General features: G+C 42.2%; 1 long non-coding RNA gene across 7 annotated transcripts in view; it reads left to right on the top strand.

Annotated features, from left to right (window-relative positions):
* LOC146049418 (uncharacterized) overlaps nt 1-14,935 on the top strand; it is a 146,794-nt gene that overhangs the window by 44,376 nt on the left and 87,483 nt on the right. For 6 of the 7 annotated variants that reach the window (XR_014466122.1, XR_014466117.1, XR_014466121.1 and 3 more), the window contains one exon: nt 1,594-1,778. The exons of the other annotated variant lie outside the window; for it this stretch is intronic. This is a non-coding gene — a long non-coding RNA (uncharacterized LOC146049418). Of the gene's footprint in view, nt 1-1,593; nt 1,779-14,935 lie in introns of those variants that run through there. 7 annotated transcript variants of the gene reach the window in all.

Raw genomic sequence — 14,935 nt, 5'->3', positions numbered from 1 at the left:
TTTTCAGAATATTTTGGTTTTAGGACATCTGGATAAGGGGTACTGTATTAAGGTATATGGGGTATGTATCAAAGCATGAATGTAGAGATAAAGTGGAGAGAGATACACAACTAAACAGTCAGCTTCTAGCTCTCATGTTACAGATGGTGGGGTTGCTTTATCAAGCAGAGAATAGAGTGCAGAAGTGGACCAGTGGAGAAGTTGCCCATGGCAACCTACCAGCTTTGGCTTAGCACTTATCAAAAGCCTTTTCTAAAATAAAAGTTCTAAGCTGATTGGTCGCTATGGGCACTCTCTTCCCTTCTTGAATCATCGACCCCTGTGTTTGAATAATAACAGTTAGGAGCTGATTATATCTCTTGCCATGCTTAGATAAATACACCCTTATAATGCTTTTGGGAAGCACTATTGGAGTTTAAAGCCCTATTGGATCCTTTTTTTTTAAATATATATATATATATTTTTTCAAATCATGCAAATAACATTACAGGGTATAATGGAAATGATTATGTAGCATAACAGTGCAAACAGTAGTGCAAATAGCTCAATAAGCACATGACATGGGAGAGGAAAGAAACACATAATACAATAGACATGGCAATGAGTGTCTCTTTGCGTCCAGGTTTTGTTGTGTTGTACAGAAATATGTAAGGAACTTCATGGCGATTACGGTACAAGGCTCTGCTAATTTAGCTTCATATTATAACATCACTTGCAACATAAGTGTGATAAGGGGGAGGACCGGGGTGGGAAAGAGAAGGAAAGAAGAAACAGGGAGGGGATAGACAGGTGTATTTAGACAATTAATAAATTTTGTGTTGCCGCGGCAGGTTTGTATAGAATTGTTGTTGAGTTATGGTCGAGTTGTCAATATCGTGAGCGTCCGTGTAATCTAATGACATTCTGAGACTTAGAACATATTAATCATGAGGAGAATTACATGGAGCGGTTTTCCATCAGAGGTATCAGTGTTATGTGTATCAAAATTGGTTTTGAATTTATATTTGTCAAACCTATCAATAATAGAATATCATTTGTTCATTTGCCCATTATTAGGGGTTTGAGAAGGGAGGGATGCCGCATAGTGGAGAAGTTGCATCACAGGGAAAATACTAAAAGTAGTCAGATCGTATTGGTGCTTCAGTTGAACATAGTTTAGCAACCGGCCCCCTGGATCAAATACTTGTGATGCAATTCAAATTCCTTTGGTATAGAGTTGTACCCTGGGGTGAACATGGGGTTTCCCCAAATAGGCAACCAGGCAGAATGCCCTGTTGGATCCTCGTCCAGATGTCTTCATGGGACGTTTATGGTAATGGTCATGTAGAATAGTTCCCATATCTGTGGGCATAAACATCTCTCGAAAGCACAATGGGGCCTTGTACTTAACCACATCGCCACCCTTAGGTCATAATTTAAAGTAAAGGTGTTTGTTTTTAATGAAGAAAAATGAATTAAAGTTATTTTTAAAGGAGAATCAACATGAAAAAACATAAAAAAAAGTATCATATAACTATGAATTGTATTTAATTATAACAGTTTATATTTGTAATGATATACTGAATACATTCCTTTCATCTTCCCTCTTTTCAGCTTGGACAGAGCAAGCAACTATGATCGGCCAATCACAGACCTGCGCTAAAAGAGTACCCTGTATATTAAACACTTTAAAGACAAAATAGGATAGAACATTCTATGTGGTTTATCCTCTGGTTCCCTAATCATTGGCAATAATGAATTAAGGGACAATTAAATATCATATTCCTGTGCTAATTAAAGTTAAACGTTAGTCCAATGTGTTGCGAAGAAGGACCACATGCTGTTCATTAGACTTAATTGTCTTTGGCAAATGATATATTTATTGCTTTGATAATAAATGTACTCCAGGTCACATGGAACAGACAGCTCCTATGGGCGGAAGAATAAAACACGCTCAACTGAAAATACAGGAGCAAATGAAGATAAAATGAAGATGATAAAAAGCCCCGTTTCGACGGAGCTCTCCCCGGTTCCCCACCGCCTCGCCACCGGTCGTCGATGCCTGCTGCCACCTCCCTGCACCCCCCGCTAACCCTGCCCATCTCCATGAAGTGGAGACCGGCAGGGTCCCGCCACCCAGCTGCTGAGATACTGAGATGCACGCGCGTCCCAGTCTGATGGAGTCCCTCTCCGCCAGCGGGGACGTTCTGGCAAGCACCGACCAAGGAAGAGAGGGGTTCCATCTGTACAATAAATTTAACTCAACATTTTTACATAATGGGCATACAGATGGGAATACAGTAGGTTCAACTGTAAATCAAGTGCTGGTTGGGTGCAAAGTTAACTGTAATCTTTGCAGCCTAGGTTGACGAAAAACCTTGCACCAGGCCTGCCAAAAACTGTGGCGTAAATAGATGTCTAGTAGAACACTGACGCAATGGGGCAGATGTATTAAGCCTGGCAAAGAGATAAACTGGAGATAACGTGGAAGGAGATAACGAACCAGCCAATCAGCTCACAACAGTCATATTTCAAACACAGCTGATGCGTTATCTCCTTCCACTTTATCTCCAGTTAATCTCTTCGTCAGGCTTAATACATCTGCCCCTATGTGACCTAAATTGTAGGTCCCAGAGCTTAGCACCAGTCAAATTATTTATATACGGGGAAAGAAAGTCAGGGCGCGGACCCTTTAAATTACAAGAATTTTAAGAATTCTAATAGAGTTTTTTTTTTTTTAATTTAAATGAGTAACAATTTCTAAGTAAAAACATATTTAAAATAGTCATTAAAAAAAAAAGACGTAAATCTTAGTACACATTAAAAATATTTGAGGTAGAACATCTTGATTATTCAGACACCCTGATGAAGCCTGATTGCAGATGAAACGCGTTGAACGTAAGAAAAGGGGGGGCGATGACATATCTTTAGCACTAACACCTCTTTTGTTTACTGCTACTCCTGATGGATTACACTTCGGAGGACTATGCACTAACCAACACCTTTATGATGTGGTGAGTAACAAACACCACAAAAAGTTACTCTAAAGCCAAGATATGGACTATTAGACAATAATACTGAGTTTGAACTTTAACGATATGGAAATTTGGATCCAGCGCCGATGTCCATTTATGTATGTATACCAGTATTAGTATTTTTTTTATCAATATTTTTATTTTATGTATTTGTATAAAAAAATTACATTTGAATTATATTAAACAATTGTTCAGTATTATCTAATTAGGTTTTAGAGTGAGAGGGCTAGAGGCACCACCGTCCCCACAGAACGCGTCAGCCACTGTCAGTAAATAAACAAGTATGTCGAAAAAAATCTGAATCAGAGAAGAAAAAAAAACCTCTATAAAAAAATTGTATTAAATGTCTTGATGTTACTATACTTCAAAGGACATTAGCCTGAAAGACAGAGAAGAGAGTTCAGACCGACGCGCTTGCTAATGCGTTTGTTTTTTCCTTGCTGTGATAACTATTTGATATGCCTTGACTTAGTATTAGCGTTTAATGTGCTGTGTGCTTATTTTTGACTGTATTCTGAATCAGTTTCTCTAAATGTAATGTAATTATTATTACAGTAAGGCAATTCAAGACCTACACACTCATCCGTAGGTTCAAGAAGTTGTGCGCACTTGAAAGATAATGCTATCTGTCCAATAGATCTATCCGTCACTGCAGTCAATGCATTGTACACAAATGTCACAGCCCCGTCACACATGTGTTCACATGTTTGGCTGTTTACGATGACAGAATGTGGCAGAGATATGAATATGTTTCACAAGTATTATATACTGTGATTACACAATATGCGCCGTTTCCATGCTTATAAATGAAAACAGACCTGACGCAATGATATAGATCCGATTCTAGCGAAAGCCGGCAAATATTATGCTGATCTGCAGGGTCAAAAGGTCGACACAAGCAATATGTCGACATGTAAAAGGTCGACATGGCGTTTTTCATGTTTTTGGGGTGTCTAGGTCAACATACGTTGACATGGGCACCGTAACCTTATGCCAATGTCAACCTATGGTATGTCAACTTTTTTCAAGTGTTGACCTATGGCCTGTCAAACAACAGTGGTCGACCTCTATTGAGTATCGACCTTTTAATTGTCGACTGCATCCCTTGTTAAATCATATGGACACTTTGTGCTGGGTTCTTTGCTTGGACTTTACCTGGAGATAACTCTTGCTTAATAAATATAGAGCTTTCGTACCCTATCCATCACCATAGTTCCCTCATCTAGGCCTCATTCTATACATTAACCCTAGAACCCTATCATTGGCCCTAGTATCCCAACAATCCTAATCCCAAACTGCCCCCTAAAATTACCCCTTGAAATGCTTTATAACCCTTTGGGGGCTACTTGGTCAGTTGAAAATGGTGGGGCAGTGGCAGATAATGGGGTTTACATTCTGGTTCCTCTGTGTTAAATCCATGAGATACAGGAAGTGGCACCTTTAGAGGGGGTGGGGGGGCTGCAGCACAGCCCAGAATTCAAATAGGGGAACCGCCCCAACTGTCACCCCAACATCACCGACTGGGGCTCACTGTCAGTGGGTGTGGCTCCTTTACTTGAGGTTTGGACTTTGCTGCAGCCCCAACTTTGGTGCCGTCCCTGCTTAATACTGTCAATCTTGCCAGTGGTGGCACCATAAATCTACTAGTGATGGCACCATAAATCTAGCCAGTGGTTCTTAGCTCTTTTGCGAGGATCCCATGAAAATAGTTGGATTTCCTGTGAAATGACTTTGGTAAATATGCTTGTTAATCTTTGGCAGGATGGGGGAATTCAGTGCACCCTATGGGGAAAATTAATTTAGCTTCAGTCATTTATCGCAGGCAAACTGAACGGTTCATGCTATGGGGCTAGCCAATTAGCCACGAAGTTAGCCCGTACCAAAATTATATACTCAATATTTAGCCTGTGATCGGGTATAAACAGTGGGAGAACACATTGGTCCAGGAACAATATCTGGATTCTATGTATTAGCACCCAATAACAGATAAAGGGCTTTATTTTAGTTCACTCTTAGAGGCAAATTCCTTTTGCAGCGGGGCAGATGTAACAGGTGCAGATAGAATTAGATTTGGGTGAGTTATTTTGTTTCGGTGCAGGTGTACTAACTGACTGCTTTATTTCTACACTGCAATATAGATCTCACTTTGAAGAAAAACCCCACCCAAATCTAACTCTCTCTGCACGTTATATCTGCCCCACCTGCAGTGCACATGGTTTTGTCCATTTGAGAAGGAATTTGCCTCTAAGAGTGAACTAGAATAAGGCCCAATAGATCAGGTGAGATAAAAGAGCTTTAATTGAATTGCACCAGTCATGGCTACCACTTTTTTTTTACCCTCAATAAATTATCAGGGCTATTTGAATTCCCTCCTATACTAGACAATACTGAATATGCCCCCTGAGTCTGTTTACATGATTAACCCCTAAAGTGAAAATCCAATAGCAGGAATTACATTTTAAGAATATATGACTGAATTACCTTTTAGGTATATGACGGCCCAATTATTGCTACAACCATTACACTTATAAGAACAATACAACTGACATTACATTTCATTGCAATGGTCGCGTTTTTTACACAATGACACAATGAGGTTCGCTACATATTTAGGGAAGTAGAAGAGACTCAGACTTCAAATGTTTCCGCCTCCCTTTACGGTGTTCTTGTGACACCGACTGAAATAAAATAGCGTGCGGTGACAGAACTAATACCGAAATTACAATAAAAACCTTTGATAAGAAATTAGAGGCTGGATTCAGGCAGCTATAGTTCCCGTTTCCTGATAGATCTGACTATTTTCAACACTACCACAAAATGACAAGTTGCCAGAAAAAAAGGGGGTTGCTTACTAGCAGCAGCATAAATTAGCCTGATGCAAGTTTCCTGGAGATTTACAATGCTGCAAACTTCTAATAATGAATATAAAATGACGTCTCGCCGATAGAAGACACTTGAAAGTACTATTGAATTTAAAATTCTGTCTTTTAAAGATGTTACAATTTATCTAATCATCCTTCTTTTAAAATTTGGGTTCAATAATAGAAAGAAAAAAAAAAGCTGGCTGTATAAAAACTAGTAAGCTGATATTACCTGTTCATAAATATTTTAATTGCATTGCGGATCTTCACCACGGGCTGTCCTTTTTAGTCTATTGTTTTATAACAGATGTATTCCCAAACTCCGGCAATCCAACACGTATTAGGCGCCTTAGACCTAACCCAGATAATTTATGATTTTTATTTTATTGCAAGAGATTTAAATCTAAGACCGATTTTGACTATTCCAATTCTTATTCCCAACATTTCATAAAAAAAGAAATGTTTTCCTCAATCCCTTGAAAAAAATGAAAAAAAATGAATATCCCCTATTAAAGTGCGAGATGCGGACTTCTTACAATGGAATTGTTAAAAAAAATAATACATGATACTCAGCTTTGGTGGAGAAGGCAGAAAAAAAATACATGCCGCCTTGATACTTCATGTTAAGTTGTAGTGAAATAATGTGATTTTTATGCCACGTTAATCACAAATCAAATAGAGCAGTTTTTATTTCTGTGTCGCGGACATAATGGGCTCGGTGTGCCAAACATCGAGGAGTTTAAGCCTCAGCTGGAAACGGCGGCACAAGTTGCACAAATGCTTGCTGAAACATAGGCAGTGTTCTATTATGCAGATTTCAGTCATTTTCTCCAATATCCCACATATCAGGTTAATAGAGAGGAGGAAACATGGGGTGTATTGTCTTGAAAACAGATATTTGTGATTCCCTGCAGGGTCGAGCATTCAATTACAATCAATATACAGTATATGCAAGTGATTTGTGTACAGTAAATTGTCCTCACATAATAAGAAAAGCATTTTATTTGATAGCTGCTGCAGTTTTTTTTTCCCAATTTCACGCTGCAGACATATTTTTTAACACTTTGTTGCCTGGCTTGTCTTGTTATACGTTTTAGTGGACTGTAATACCCTTATGATATGACTTGATATGACTTTCTAGACAAAACGAAGAATGATACGGAACGCTCATTTTTATTTTCATTAACCCTTTAAGTGCCAACGTTGCTGGTGCGAGATCCTAAAAATATCTATGTTCTGTTTTTGGGGCGCAACATTTAATGAAACTTCAATGAAATGACCAGGCTGTATTTGTATTTATTTATCCTAAAGCTGTGAGCGGCGCTGGCATTTTGAGCGGATATTTTGAGGATCGCGCACAGCAACGCCGGCACTCAAAGGGTTAAATGTCTCCATGGTAATAATAAGAATAGGATTATTGGTGTATTGTTTTAATTGTGTTGTATTACCAAAGGTTATGGGAATTGAATGGCATCTCTGCAGCACTACAGCTGGGTACACACTAGAAGATGCCGCTGATATTGATAACGATATCTGCTGTGATCCCGGACGAACGCTTGGGGTTCACTATAGGCACCAAAAAAACTTCATACATGTTGGTTAAAATCTCCAGCTCACAAGTAGGTAGTATCTAATATAAGTATCAGCCTTGCGCGTCAACCAGAATAAGGGCCTATATTCCCTAAAACATGTACACACACACAGACATTCTAGGGTTATATTTGTTGGGAGCCAATTAGCCTACCAGTATGTTTTTGGATTGTGGGAGGAAACGGGAGTACCCAGAGGAAACCCACGCAAGCACCGGGAGAATATCCAAACTCCTCAGTTAGAGCCATGGTGGGAATGGAACCCAGGACCTCAGTGCTGTGCGGCAGTATTGCTAACCATTACACCATCCGTGCTGTCCCGTATATATAACACATGGTGGGGATAGAACCCAGGACCTCAGCGCTGTGAGGCAGTAATATAACCATTACACCATCCGTGCTGCCCCGTATATATAACACAGGACCTCAGTGCTGTGCGGCAGTATTGCTAACCATTACACCATCCGTGCTGCCCCGTATATATAACACATGGTGGGAATGGAACCCAGGACCTCAGTGCTGTGCGGCAGTATTGCTAACCATTACACCATCCGTGCTGCCATATATGTAGATGTCACATTGTATATTTTGGAGACAGGGTTTTTGGGTAAATAAATATTTCTTAAAGTACAATAACAATGATGAGCTAGGTTAATAAAGCAAATATAATGTATTTGACACAATTGTTTCCATTACTATAATTATTGGTGTTCTGTTTAAGTGAATTAGAGGGAAGTGTACTAAATACCTGTACACACTATGATACGCAGCACCGCAGATATTGTTAACAAAATCGGCAGTGCCACAAACAAACGATCTGATGGTTAAACATTGAACGATATAGTTAATGATATTATTCAGTGATGTCACCCTGAAGCTCACCAAACATGCAGCCACTGGTGATATCATCAGATTGGTCTGCATGTTCAGACGATCGGGGTGATCAATAACCATCCGTGGGAGCGTGCATCTCTAATGATATAGTGAGTACACACTTATAGATAAGGATGATGATATCTTACCGATCGTTCAGGCATATCGTTCATGTAAATCGTATAGTGTGCACCCAGCATCAGCCTTTGACAGTGGTAAAGTGGAGAGAGATAAAGTACCAGCCAGTCATCTCCTAACTGTCATTTTACAGGCTGTGTTTGAAAAATGACAGTGCACATTGAGGGACAATAAGCAGGTCCCCCTATTGTGCAGACGCATTGCCCATCTTTGATCTAATTGTACCGACAGTTAATGGGACAGACTGATAAACCATAGTATTTATTCTATTGTTATTCTATCAATAGGGAAAATAAGAAACCACACAGAGAAAAAATGTCAACAACAAGTTCTATTGGAACTGTCAAATTCCCTGATTGATATAATTCTGCAGGCATTGGACATCAGTAACAAAATAGCTTAATATCCAAGTAATGAAGGTAAAATATGGGGGTGTGGCATTGTGAGTAATGGCCGAATCCTCGTTTTGCTACTCCAGGGGTCCTGGGAATGCAAGCTGCCCCCTGGTCTGTGGTGCCGGCTCGTAGACAGTGACATGTAATGTTACACTGCAGCGCGCTGCTCCTGTCACTGGAGAGTATTCGCCACATTGGTGTCACCCAATCAGCAGGTTAGACCCCGGTGGCCCTGCACCCCCCCTTTCCCCTGTTGTTATGTCACTACCTATGAACGTGTCCTCCAGAAGACCAACTCATTTACATCTTGGGGTGTGTACATACTACTTTACCCTCCCGTGGGTCGCATGGGCCAAACAGAAGATACAGCAGTGACCCGATGTGTTATATAAATTTCTTTCTGTCATTGATTACATCGGGCTAGTGTGTACCGGCAATCTGGTATAGTGCGGGGCGAAGGGAAATGGACACTCAAAAAGACATTGCTCATTATCATGACAATCTTTTGAGCCTGTCAACATCAACTTTTATCCACAATTTGTATGTTGACCTTTTTGTACCTGTCAACCAAATGCATTGTGTTGACTATTCACTATCAAACTAGACACTCTAGATATTCTATTCCATACATGGGGGTAGACTGGACTCAGTGGCGGAGCTTATGGTTTGTGGGCAAAAAATATAACTTGGGCACCCCTTCTCCACTCCAACCCAAACTCACAATATGCAGGCAAAGGGTAGCAGGGGGAGGCATAGGGTGACAGGGAGAGGCAGGGGAGGCAGAGGAGGACATTGAGCGGTAGGAGGAGGCAGAGGGTGACAGAGAGAGGCAGGGGAGGCAAAGTGTGACAGGGAGAGGCAGAGGGTGTCAGGGAGAGGCAGTGGTTGACTGGGAGAGGCAGTGGGTTACTGGGAGAGGCAGGGGAGGCAGAGTTTGACAGGGAATGGCAGTGGGTTGAAGGGAGAGGCAGAGGGTGGCAGGAGGAGGCAAAGTGTGACAGAGAGAGGCAGAGCATGACAGGGAGAGGCAGTGGGTGACTGGGAGAGGCAGAGTGTGACAGGTAGAGGCAATGGGTGACAGGGAGAGGCAGTGGGTGACAGGGAGAGGCATTGGGTGACAGGAAGAGGCAGTAGGTGACAGGGAGAGGCAGAGGGTGACAGGGAGAGACAGAGGGTGACAGTGAGAGACAAAGTGTGACAGTGAGAGGCATAAAGTGACAGGGAAAACAATGGGTGTCAGGAATAGGGTGACAGGGGCAGCAGTGTGTCTCTTACAGAAGTCCTCTGTCTGACTGGACTCCTTGCTGCATGAATTTGTGGCTTATTAAGAAAGCTTCACCATTGTGGGACATTTATCAGACACCCAAAATGGGTAATGAAAGTGGAGAACTTTTGCAACACACAAACAAGCAGATTAAAAGGGAAAAGTAACATAATTTCTGATAGTCCTTCTACCCTATCTCCCTTAGTGCAATGACAACACCTACATGTTTAATGCTACTTCTCCTGCAATATTGCTGTGAAGTCCCAAGTAACAATAGAATGCTGATAATGAAATATACATGACAAGCAGATAATTCAGTTTTTTTATTGGTACCTGGGCCAGTGGAAAAAAGTTCCAGCCTCTCCATACTTATAAACTCTATCCCTGCTCGATGCGACGACTCACAAATAAACAAGACAAAGGGACAGACACATTTCTCTTCCTTCAAACAACTCATCTTTAATTCTTCTGCAACTGATTTGAATCTCTGTGCAGTGCTCGCACCCTCGGAATAACTGTGTATAAATTATAAATCAAGTTGAACTACACACGCTATTGCCTCATGGGGTATTTTTGGAGGAGGGGGGGCAGACTGGGAAGTGCGGGCCAACCTAGATGAATTAAGCGAAGCCTGACTTTCTATGACCAGCAGTGACCTGGGACTATTCAATCCAAAATGTTTTATATGCATGAATCTGAAGCATCTCAAAGCATTGGAAACTTTGAAGAGATGCGTATTCCAAAGTCTGACTTCCTGTGTTATCTGTTCTGCGTCTCATTCTGCCGGCGCCTCCGACTGCTTCTTATTGCTGTCTGTTATTTGGGAAATCATTTCGCCGCTCCTGTTTTATTTATAAACAATGGGTTCTTCAAAGCGAGTGCCGCTTCCCCCATTAAATAGAGACTGACTTGCGCAGCTCCCCTAAGTTTTTGTGCTGTGGGGACCAGCGGAGACTGAGATGTCATTTTTAGGCAAATGGTGATCTCATTTATGTCTATTTAAATATATTATAATATATTCTCGCTTTTCTTCATTAAAAGCCTAATTTATGAGCACTATTCTCCTTCTATGCCGACATGGGTATATTGTCATTAGGTCGACACATATTATGTTGACTTGCATTGTTTCGACTAATAAAGGTCAACATTACTTGGGTCGACTGCTGAAATATGTCAACATGGCTAAGGTCGACAGGGTTGGAAGGTCAACACAAGCATTAGGTTGACAATGGCAGGGTCAAAAAAAGGTCGACATGCGTTTTTCATGTTATTTTTAGCTGACATGTGCCGACAGGCGGTATTTCACACCCTACTATCCACTAGGGCGCCGAGCGTACCAAGGCACTGTGCCCAAAGCATGGCGAACGCAGCGGTATACTTTGCCGGTGTCCATGTCGACATTCGGGACAAATACATGACCTATTTCATGTGCTGACCTAAGACATGTCAACCTTTAGTGGCCGACCAATTGACCCATACCCATGGCATGGATGGTGAGGTATGAACAAGCCGGTTTACAAACAAGCAAAAATTTCATGAAAAACTCATGTGTCTACTTTTTTCGACACTTTGACCCTGTCGACCTATTATGGGTAGGTCGACTATTGACTGTCTATCTAGACACGGTAGATTGATCAACCGGAACCATTTACCGAGGATCCCCGATAGGCATATACAGTGCTAACATCTAATAGCTCTTGAGATGAGATAACGCCTGAAGGAAATTACCAAGGGGCACATTTGTCAAATCTTGGCGAGAGATAAAGCTGGGAGAGATTAGGGTCCAACCAATTAGCTTAATTCTATCATGTTACAGGCTGTTTTTGAAATATGTCAGGAGCTGATTGGCTGGTACTTTAGCTCTTTTCAAACATTGATAAATCTCCCCGTGATTGAAGAGTCACAGTTGCTGAAGCAAGGCATGATGGGATAGACAGTTCTCTGAGCGAGAGCAAATTGCATAGCCTGGCCTCCAATCTTATAATCTAGCACATACAGAAAATATGTCAATGGGAAATGCTGAAGGCATGATGAGAACATGGTTGCGATGTTCGTTAAAGTTTTTCTCCGCATTTTAAGTTTTAACATGATGGCACAGCACCGTATTTAAAGTTATATATATAAAAAGGGGCAGACTAGATGGGCCAAGTGGTTCTTATCTGCCGTCAAATTCTATGTTTCTATGTTTCTATGTTATATTGCATCTACAATGCAGAGATTGGGGTTGGCCAGCTGCTCAGGGAGTGCTAGGCACGCCTCCAAACTAACGATGCAGGGGCTGTGACATAGTAGGACTCAATCTGAGTCCCTGCCCACTCTGCCTCACACCGTTTTTCCCGCTTCTCCACATCTTAAAGTGGACCACTCCCGTGCGTAGGGTGAAGTTGGCAAAATGGCCGTTAAGACAAAATAAGAAAGCTCTTACCTCTGGTCTGTTGGTTAATCCCTAGAGGTATATTCACCATAATAAAGTGCGAGTTTACGGAACTGGAGCTGTTGTCCACACCAAAGGTGCCATATCATCGGTGGTGTACCTGAATTAGCATTCAAAGCAAATCCACACACTAGATTGCGACGGCATTTGTACGCTAACACATTCACTCGCCTGCGGCCGCAAGACAATTGATGGTCGCTCAACATCTAATAATTTCTCCTGCCTTTTGCTCCGAAAAGTAAGTCTGTACTTACTTTTCAGCGTCCCACGATTCGCCGAATTGGGGGTGGGCAATGACATAATGTGATGTCAGTTGCCCCCATGGGGATGCATGGGCACCATTATTGTAGGCACACCCATTAAACACTAGCTGGTCTGTGCGTCCACCTCATACCCACCCCCTTTCTGCCCATCCTGTTGCAAGCTTTTGGTCCTGGGGTCCTTTTGGTTATGCGCATATTTGGGCTTGCGCAAACCCACCTCATCGGCCGGGGAAGCGAATTTGGACCGGCATCGCATTTAACCCCACACAATGGGAAACAATGATATACAGTAAGATACATTAGGCAAATGTCAGGTTGCGGAGGGTAAGTAATAATCTGATATGGATCCCCTCTCTTTCATTGCTGGCGCTCGTCATAACGTCCCCGCTGGCGAGCAGGGTTCAGGGAGGTAGTGGGGACCGGCGATGGCGACCAGGGTGGTGGCGGATGGCGACATGGAGCTCCATCGGAACGGAGCACGCGAGCCCCCTTCCGACGGCTGGCATGGCGGCTGGTGGGGGCTGGCAATAGAATAACCAGCCTCTGCAAGCATGCGAGGGGGGCTACATCTGTACATTAGGCAAATGCCAGGTTGCAGAACGTACGGTATAATCTGTTTCCTGCAGTAGGTAGAAACTGCTTCATCGGAGACACATAGTAACACATAATACCTGTTGTTGGTTGACCAGTCATTCCTTCTCATATGGAGATTTATGAAGCTGAAAAAAAATGATTTGCCTAAAAAATTAATAATGTTCATTCTCCCTGCAAAAAGCTCTTAATTCTCGTCACACGTGTCAGAGTAATATGACTGTGTGCTGTCAAATTCTAATGACGAAAATTTCATTTTTCTGCCTTTCCATGCTGAGTTTGAGAACTTATAGGTTGGAAATAATCCCATCTCGGGCTTTTACCTGACAGTATTAAACTGTGTCATTACATCCCGCCTATTCCTGCCTTTTTTTTATTGCTTTATATTAAGACCATTTCTCTTCGACAAAACAAAACCTTTAATGAGATCTGGCATAATCCGCACATGCATTGGCACTGCGTATCGTGATTGTATCACACACTGAGTGGGAATGGAGAGTTTGAGTTCAGCACATAGTTGCTACAATGTCTTTGTTAACATTTAAATTTGTTGCATAAAATAATTGTTCAGTATGTTTATTTACGAACGTAGGATATATTGCATTGATGTGTATTAGTATTTATATTATTTACAGTCTTTTTGGATTGTGGCTCCTGATACTGAGCTGCGGGCAACTCAAATGTTCCTGTAGTTGTTCTGCCTCTGGGCAAAAACATCCCTAAAACATACCTCCCAACTGTCCCTATTACGGCGGGACAGTCCCGCTATTTGTAGACTGTTCTACTTTCCCTCCTGGCAATGTCCTGCGGGCGGGGGCAGTTGGGAAGGGAAGCAGAGATAACTCCTGCTCTGCTGTGAAAGGGCACGGCACCTGTTCATTGCAGCGAGGGAGAGCAGGGAGGGGGACGGGGGCTGGCCAGTTGCTAGTGGAGCGCTGGGCGCGCCCCCAAAAATGATGAAACTGGGAGTCGATGCACTAGGCCACGCCACCTCTACGCCACCCACCCGGTAGCTCACCCACCCGCCTTTGGGTCCCGCTTTAGGTAATAGGAAAGTTGATGATGCCCATTGAAACCATTCAGATTCTGTCTGTCTATGTCTATCCTAGAAAATTATATACAGGGTTTATTTACTAAGCTAGTAAAGATGAAAAGCGGTGATGTTGCCCATAGCAACCAATCATATTCTGTGGGGTTTATTTAATAAAATTGGAGTTCTACTGATGATGGAATGTTGCTATAGGCAACCAATCAGAATCTACTTATTTATTTAGCACCTATTAGAAGATAATAGATAGAGGGCCTTATTCTGATTGACTCGCAAGGCTGCGAAATTCACAGCCTTGCAAGTCCATCAGACGCCGCCCTCCGCCCTCAGTGCTGGACGCCCCCTCACTCTCGGACGCCGTGCCCCCATGCACGGCTGTAAATGGATGATTTACATAATCATCCATTCGCAGTCAGGGAGAAATCATTCGATGGTCGCTGACCATCGAATGATTTCTCCCGTGCA

The sequence above is a fragment of the Crinia signifera genome, chromosome 12 (assembly GCF_055691185.1).
Source record: "Crinia signifera chromosome 12, ASM5569118v1, whole genome shotgun sequence".
Classification (NCBI taxonomy): Eukaryota; Metazoa; Chordata; class Amphibia; order Anura; family Myobatrachidae; genus Crinia; species Crinia signifera.
This window is presented reverse-complemented; position numbering and strand designations above follow the sequence as displayed.